The 8,880-nt window shown below is 39.3% G+C and overlaps 1 long non-coding RNA gene across 3 annotated transcripts; it reads left to right on the top strand.

The window, feature by feature from the left end:
* The first annotated feature begins 3,144 nt into the window (after positions 1-3,144).
* Positions 3,145-7,356, top strand: LOC110724567. Of its 3 annotated transcripts, none has more exons than XR_002512009.1 (9): positions 3,145-3,520; positions 3,628-3,860; positions 3,942-4,029; positions 4,352-4,474; positions 4,698-4,825; positions 5,005-5,128; positions 5,219-5,308; positions 6,297-6,991; positions 7,092-7,356. It is a non-coding gene; the product is annotated as an uncharacterized LOC110724567 (long non-coding RNA). The 3 variants fall into 3 exon arrangements; XR_002512008.1 differs by having other exon boundaries at positions 5,219-5,484; XR_002512007.1 differs by having other exon boundaries at positions 5,219-6,991.
* The last annotated feature ends 1,524 nt before the right edge of the window (positions 7,357-8,880 follow it).

Here is an 8,880-nt window from a genome sequence, read left to right as displayed (position 1 = left end):
CCCTACTGGATTGCCCCTAGGTCGAGACTTGTCTTTTTAGTAGGGATATTCATGGAAAAGTTGGACGCAAACAAGTATGCAAGCGTCTTGAAGTTGTTGATGCACCCATCCGGCAGGTTGCCGAACCATCGCTGGGCTATGCCCTTCAAGGTAGCCGGGAAGCATCTGCACCAGGCGGCCTTATCCAACACCTGTAAATACATGAGGTTGGTGTATGCCATTAGGTGGTATTCCGGGTTGGTTGTACCGTCGTAGGCACCAACCAACACATTTTTAACCTTGGCCGGCTGTGCCGCCTCGGTTATTTCCCGGGAGAAAGCCGAAGGCTGTTCCCCTAGGTTTAGCAGCCGGAGCTGCCAGTCCATAGGCTGGACCTGATATGCCACCTGACCCTCGAAGGGAGCCGACTGCATGAATGGAGATCCATACGGGCCGTATTGCTGTTGGGGCACATACGGAGCCTGTTGGATCACGTGAGGGCCAGTACGTGCGGACACGCCGCGCGACTGACTCCCTTGTTACGTCTCCGAGTGCTTCATTGAAGCATTTCGGAAACTGTCTGAGTAGGTCGACGTTGAGGCCGACTGAGACATACTCTGACTTTTCTTCTCCTGGATTAACAACAAGGCGTCAGAGAAGGTCTGTTTTGACCCATCCGGCTGTGTATGCTGGATGGCCTTCCGTTGCCCTGATTCAGGGAAACGAAGCTTTGAGAGATCGATCAGGGGCCCATCCGTCCCCTTAGGTTTGGGGTGCGGAGTAGGCACCCGGTCTTTGAGTTGCTTCTTCCCGGAGGGAGAAGGCTTCTTTGCCGACTGACCCTTGCTTGAGCCAGCTGACTTTTTGATTATGTCTTTGATTTCCCCCTTGAAACTAGTCATAAGATTCATGAGTTCGTCTCTGGTGACAAGGGCTACCCCCTCCGCCGCCTGGGGTTGTCCAGTGTGCTTGCTGCCTGGGTTGCTGTCTTGGCCTCGTTCCTTCTTTTCTTTGGAACGGGTGCGTCTAGAGCGGAATGACCCGTCTGGGGCCATATAGTTTTCGACATTGAAGTCGTCACCACTTCCACTTTCATGGTCAGTATGGACCTCGGAGTCAGCCGTAGGCCGGCTGTCCTCTGCATTCGGTCCAGCATCAGAAGAGTTACAATACGGAGTATGCGCGTCTGACTTCTGTACCTGCAAAAACCACGAAACTCCGGTTGGGTTATTATGATTCCGGATGAGTAAACGGGCGAAAAGTAAATGTGTTTTTCTCACTAATTCAGAGAGATTCCGCAATTAATATTGCTCGGGTTTCGTGTATGTATTTATGAATCTCCAATAAATGAGGAGGATTCCTCTATTTATAGTGGGGGAGGCATGCTCCCTGATTAGGGTTTTGATGCCACGTGTTATCATCCGATTGGATCCCGTTGGGCCTCTGATGGGCTGCCACGTGTCATCATACTACTGAGCCATGCGGCATAGGGTATTTTTACCCTAAACATTAGTGAATGAGCCAATCATCATTGTTTAAAGTGTACGATAATTATACATGATACAATGTTGCTTATTTGGTTTTTACTTTTGTGAAAAGGAAGATATTATGCGTCCGAGTCTCTCTCTCTAACTAGAGATTATCCAGGTTAGCCTTTCATTACAACTCATAGGTAACCTAAGTGGGAAACCTAGAACCTCAACCAAAAGCTAATATTGTAACCTCTAAGTCCCCAGTGGAGTCGCCACTGTGAGGAGGGTGGCTCGTCGTTGGGGATCCCATTTCCTAGCCCTAGTGCGGCCTCTACTAGCTCTTCCTTTTTCACAATTTTATTACCAAATAATATATGTATAATAGAAACATTAATCACAAAAAGTCTACATTACAACGAATGTCGTTATTCTTTTTTAATTGAATTCTTGAAAAGAATAAAATAAACAATATTCGCCTTGACTTAGGTGATAAAACAAAATTTAATTATTCCAATTCTACTCTTCGTTTAACGAAATAATACTACGTGAATTAATTAATTAGATTTTATTTAAAGTGAACAAACAACGTTAACAATAATTAATTGATTAAAGTTATTTAAACAAGAAAGGAAAAGTGATTTAACTAAGTGCTCAGGAAACTAACTATTCTCCTTTTTGCTAGATCTCCGTTTTGGGCGTTTATGGACTTCCCTCCTTCTTTGTACCTCCAAGGACGTCAATGGAATAAATTAGGGTTGAAGAGTAGTTGGGAAGAGAGGGGAAAAGTAGTATGATAGTAATAGAGAATTTTGGAGATTACAGTTTTTAGAATTCTAGGGTTTTAATTCTGATTTTTCTGTTGTGTTTAAGGCTAACGAAGAACCGCGGCGTTAGGGGGCGCACGCAACTCTCAAAGTTGCGCTGGAGTGCCGGGCGCAACTCTGGGACTTGTGCGCGGCAAGCGCGCACAACTTTGAAAATTGCGCGCGGTGCGATTTGCTTTATACGAAAACGCGTTTTTAAAACTTCCATAACTTTTGATTACAAAGTCGAATTAAGAGAAATAAGATATAATTGGAAAGATATGAATGTCTACTTTCCAATGCCGTTGAAATTAGGTTAAAATCTGTTATGAATCAAAAGATATGGCCGTCTGCGTGCAAGGGTGTCGGTTTTAGGGCCTGATTTAACTTCTTCGTTTTAACTTAGAATTGGGCTTATAATATATAATTAGAAAGCTCTTTGAAAGGGATATCCATCTATATAAGCTTTGAATGGATATTATGTGGTTAACTATTTTGAATGGCTCGGTTTTCAACAATGTAAGATCCATTTGATCCAATCACAGCATTTGACGCATTTAGATTCGTTATTAATCAAGATTAAACATGTTTGAAAATGTTTTAAGACTAATTAGTAATTGGAATAGGATCTAAGATAATTTGTTCTCAAATACGAGTTCTAACTTACTTCATAATGCATTTCGGTGTCCATAAACTCTTCAACTTCGATCTAGCATGAAGAACGAGTTTTTGTAACATCATCGCACTTCCCATCGGGACAGGACACTAGTAGAAAAAAATGAAATAGGCACCGCACTTTTTGCACCAATTCTTAAAAACCGGTGGTAAAAGAAATGGGCGGGATTGGGAAAAAGACTTTTCGCACCGGTTCCTATTAAACCGGTGCGAAATCATCTTTTTCGCACCGGTTCAAACCGATGCGAATTAAAAAAGAGGAAAAGAAGGGAGAAAGGGATTTCGCATCGGTTCAGACCAAACCGGTGCGAAATAGTGTTTTAGCATCGGTTCAAACTGGTGCAAAATAAAAAAAAAAAAAAAACCGTGCAGTGTATGTATATCTTCTTCTTTCTTTCTTTCCCCCTGCTTTTTCATCTTCTTTTTTCCCTCGTTTTCGCCTTCTCTTCAACCACCTCTGAATTTTCACCTTCTCCATTGAGCTTTTTCACTCCATTGAAGCAGCCGCACCTCCTTCTCTCTCCATATCTCTCCTCCATCTCCATTGAAGTAGATTCTGAGCTTTCTCACCTCCATTGAAGCAGCTTCGAGGTCAGATTTTTTTTGTAGTCTTCTTAACCTATTGAATTCCTTCGCAATCTAGGGTTTGTCGTTGATTTGCTTTTCAATTTAGTAATTTTAGGGTTGTGGTAATCTAGGGTTTGTCATTGAAGCACGCACAACTCCACCTCCACCACAACGGCCTCCTTGTCACGGCGGCACGACCTTCTTTTTCTAGGGTTTATCGTTAATTCCCCCCTTTTTCTTCGATCTCCTTTTCCGCCACTGCGCCGCAAGTGTTTCCATTGATGGCTAGGGTTTTCAAAAACATTTTTCATTCAATATCTGCAATTTTATCGTCCTTCTCATCGCTGCTCATGTCATAGCTTTGGTACCACCAATCACACTCTTTTTCTTCATCTTCTTCGTTTCAATTTTCTCTCATTTACTTTTGTTGATATTTCTATTTTAGGTGTACTGAATTTTCAGAGTTGCAACTGAGAAGCAGCAACAATTTCCTGGAAGATCCAGAAAACACTGATTTTGCCTCCTTGTGCATTGTATGTTCCGCCGCTAACCCTAATTTTTAGTTTAATTTTGTTTGATATTTGTTGATTATTGAAGATTTCTTGTGTACTGTGTGTGTTAGTGTGTGATTGCTGTGATTTTGTTTTTGTTTCTTTGAGATGTACTGGTGCAACTGTATAAGGATGCGTCACTCTGTTTTACAGACTTGTTGCATGTATATAAAAAAAGTTCTTAGTACATGTTTCATGGAAAATTGTATTGATCTGAGGCACATAGGTAAACATTGATACAAAGCAGTGATTCTCTGCTTGCATCAGCTTTTGCTTTAGTGATGTATGATGTTTTTTCCTACAGGTTCTGAAGGCATTTCATTATCCCGTGACAATCACATTGATTCAATTTGTTGTTGGGTCAGTGCTTGTTACCTTCATGTGGATGTTCAATCTGTATAAGAAGCCAAAAGTTAGCGCTGGGCAGGTAGTTTATCAGTTTATTTGTAAAGCTATTCTGGACACTTATTTTCGGGCTGTGGTTTGATGAAACTTATAAGAAACATGCAGGCCTTTTGCTTTAAGGCATTTACGCTAACATTACTTGTCTATGAATTTGTGTGTATATCCATTAACATTTATCCCTTCTCACTTTATTATCCTTGAAATCTGCTCCCAAAGATGACATCATTGTTTACATTGATTTGCAGAGAGTGATAGGCCAGTTCTTGTCATCAAGGGTCCAAATGGAAGAATTAATAGAGCTATTTGGGGGCCTTTAAACAGCACTATAATTAGTTGTGGCGAAGATGCTATCATCCGTGTCTGGGATCTTGTGGTAAGAAGCACTACCAATTGTATCATTTCTGTTTGTTATATAATTGTATCCACATAGCCTTGAGTCTTGGAACTTCATGAAAGAACAGTGTGCCTTAAAATTCTGTTATATGATTTACGTACGCTTGAGTTCTTTTTGCTGCTTTTGCCATGTTTGATATTTAGTGCTCCAAATTGCAGGCAGGCCAAGAGATGATGTCTACAAAGGACCATAAATATGGTCACACGAAAGCAATTACATCACTTTTGTCTATCTGCAGACAAGTCACATTTCCTTACTGGCTCTCTGGATAAATTAGCAAAGGTTGTATATCTCATGATATTTGAATGAATTAAGATACTGTTTTGATTTTTGTTTGTTTTTTTACTAACATGGTTAGTTTTCTTTCTTCAGCTCTAGGACACAAGGACTTTAACTCTCCTTAAATCCTACAGTACAGAGCGACTTGTGAATGCTGTTACCATGTCTCCTTTACTGGACCATGTATGTTACTTTAATTTTCATTTTCATTTATTTTATTTCTTCTGATTTGTTGTTTCCAGTTTTACTAGCTGTGTGGTGTTTATATTTTCACTGCTCCTGTTTTCCCATGGTATATTTCCTTAGGGCAAGAAATTTGGTATCTGAATGGTTTTCACTACAGGATGTTTGATGACTTGGTGAGTCTTAAGCCTCAACTGGATCATCATATATCTCACTTTGTACTCGTATCACCATAGTTATGTTAGATAGCAGTTAGCATGATGAATGAGAGATGTCGGGATTGATTTATTGCTACCCTATATGATATGCTTTTAATTTGTTATAAGGCTTTGAATGCAGTTTACTTATTCCCTGTAGTTTTGTGGTCTGATTTCTAGTTTACACTTTCTGCCTTAACATGTGTGTGAAATTGTATACCATTCTGAGAAAGGAGATTAAAATTCTACTTAGATAATTGTTTCATATTTCTAATGATATGCATTTTATGAAGTCTTAGGAAGACTATGACATGAGTACATTGCCAAGTCTTTACATTGTCACTTGCTGAGATGTATTTAGTGTATTTACAATAGAAATAATTTAGGATGGTGGGCCTTAAATAGATATTTAGTTGAGCTGCAAAATGCTTTATAAGCTCATGGTTACCTAGTCTCTCTAAAGAATCAAGAGAGGAAAAAGTTTTTTTTTTTTTTTTTTTATTTTATTTTTTATATTTATTTTTTGAGGGGGCAGGATGGAAAGTTAAAATTTCTGTCTTGTTATTGGTTGACAGCAACTTGCTACGTATCGCTATTACTATAAAAGCTTTGCAGACCTAGAGGCTCAGACTTAACTTCTGAGAGATTAAACCCTTTATATGCACACCCTTGTACACTTTACAAATCCCTCCCCTCTTTTTTTTTTTTTTAAGTTGATAAATCTTCCTTGGTAGAAATATACAAACAGTACATAAATGAAAGGAGTTTTTATCTATGCTTTTGCAACTCAGGAATTAAAGTGCTTCCCTACTCTTCAATATGAGATAGCATCAGCTGCAAATTCAGCACTAATGAGGTTTTGTGAAGAGAGCAAAAAGACAACTTTGCGGTTAGTAGAGATAGTATCCTCATATATCACTCCTGATTTCTTTTGAAAGCTCTCTGCAACAAATGTGGTTCCATATACAGAAGCTTACTACCTAAAGATTAGCTCGAATGTGGCCTCTTATGTCAATATGGTGTCAGAAACACTAAAGAACTCAATTCCTAAGGCTGTGGTGTATTGCCAAGTCAGGCAGGCAAAGCTTTCATTACTGAATCAGTTTTGCTTGCAACTCGGTAGGAAAGAGGTAATCTAAGTATCTAACAGTCAAATCTTATTCTGGTATTTGTTAAATTGGTTCAATTGGTTTGATGTCTATGACAAAATGCGCTTCGAATTATTGGTTCAATTTATTTGGTTTTTCCGTATCTGTTTTTCCTCGAACCTAGACATTGAATGATTAACTTCAGTCCTTGGTTACAATGTTGCATCCCTCACTAGGTTGTTTTGAGTTTAAATTACCCTGTGCCTATTCCCTTAAGAATCGTATTCCCGCTTTTAAAATAAAGCCTTACATTTTGGTGTTGCTTGTTTTGGAGGGAGCTTTTCGAGCTAGCTTGCAGGGGACTTCCACAAATGAGCTCCAATTTTGTGTTAAAAGTGGTCAGTTCAAGTGTTTAAACTCGTTCAGTGATTTGAGTTTTTGTATGATTGATAGTGTGTTTGTTCTGATTCTTTTTCGTGGTTCTGCATGCTGATTCAGCCAGCAATACAAACGAGCAATGGCAGCAGCAAGGAACAACAACAACACACAACCAGCAAGCCATAACCAAAGCAGCAACAACAGTACAGCAGCAGCACCACAAGAGAAAAACAAACAGCAGCTAGCAACCCACCCAGCACCCCACAGCAACTCATCCATCACCATGAAGGCATATATGAACAAATTACAGAGTAATTTCATATACAGAATTTTCTTTTATTTAATTTTTTTGGACGAAAATTGTAATATTACGGCTTTTTTTAATGAAAATATGTAACTTTATATATATGTTTGTGTTTATATATCAATTTTAGTGAAAAAAATGCAAAAATAATTTTTTTTTAAAAATTTTTTGGGGCATTTTTAGCACCGGTTTTGAAACAGAACCGATGCTAAAAGTTTTTATTTTTATTTTTTGGGCCATTTTTTGCATCAATTCACTGCAAGAACCGGTGCTAAAAGTATTTTTTTTTTTAAATTTTTGTTGGGAATTTTTCGCACCGGTTCACAGCAAGAACCGGTGTGAAAATTCTATTTTCGCACTGGTTTTGAACCGGTGCGAAAAGTCTTGGGTTTTGGCATCCCTTAAATAAGAATCGGTTCAAAACCAGTGCTAAATGGGGGTTTTGAACCGGTGCTGATTACCAATTTTCGCCTAGTGAGAGGCCAAAAGTAGGCGCCTACACTTATAAGAAACCGCAGTGAAACACTGCGCACACAAAGAGATCCAATAATCCGAAAACCCGTACTTCTTTAGAATGTTAACTGAGGAATCCCACCGAACCTTGTCATAAGTTTTGCTCATGTCTATTTTTACTGTCACCAAATCTTAACCCTTACATATGCTATTTATCTGATGTTAAAGCTCATGACTCAGTAGAATATTATCCGACATATGTCTACTAGGTACAAAAGCATGTTGAAAATATGAAATGAGCTTTGAGGACCTGCTTGACCCTGTTCACCATACACATAGAAACACATTTGTATATGGTATTACATAGGTTAATGGGTCTAAGATGTCCCACCTCCTCCATCGCTGGAAGGTAGGGACCATCGTCCAGCAATAGCTCTATCGCGACGCGATAAAAATATCCTCCGGCGATGGTTTTTAACGTCATGCGATAGTTTTATCGTTCTGCGGCAGTTTCAATTTTCGATGTTTTTTCCAATTTCTCATAGCGTCTTTTCGATTTTAGTTATGAAAAATATTCCCGGCTTTTCCTACGTGTATGTCCTATGTTTTTAACGCATTACGGATGGTCTTTCCAATGCGAACCTTTTTATGCTTATGCCACAATGTTAATCAAAATTACGCGCATGAATTTCTTGAAACTTCCAAGTCCATCAACTCATTCTAATCAATTGCATGCTAAAATAAATTTAGGAATCAATTTAGATATCCTCCCCAGTGGAGTCGCAAAAATTTTTAGGGAGTTTTTCAAACTCATTGAGCCCTACTGTGGTTCATGCTTTTAGGAATGGCGGCGTTCCAAGGAAAAGAAGCTAGAGAAAAAGAGTCGCCAACAAATTTTAGGAACTTGTAAACCGTTCACGGGTGTGAAGGTTACACCCCATTCACGATCACAGAGATCGCTAACTCCATAGTGGTATGGAACCATGACTGGATGTTCGAGGATGATGGTACGAATTGAAAGGAATGGTGTCCTTCCAACAAGTGTATTCTTCCGATAGAGGGTTCAGAATTATTACAGAGTTAATTCTTCAGTAAGATCGAATGATCGGAATGCCTAGGTGGAGGCCGCTTCCGATCAGTAATATCGAGGTA

The sequence above is a fragment of the Chenopodium quinoa genome, unplaced genomic scaffold, assembly GCF_001683475.1.
Source record: "Chenopodium quinoa cultivar QQ74 unplaced genomic scaffold, ASM168347v1, whole genome shotgun sequence".
Taxonomy (NCBI): Eukaryota; Viridiplantae; Streptophyta; class Magnoliopsida; order Caryophyllales; family Amaranthaceae; genus Chenopodium; species Chenopodium quinoa.
This window is presented reverse-complemented; position numbering and strand designations above follow the sequence as displayed.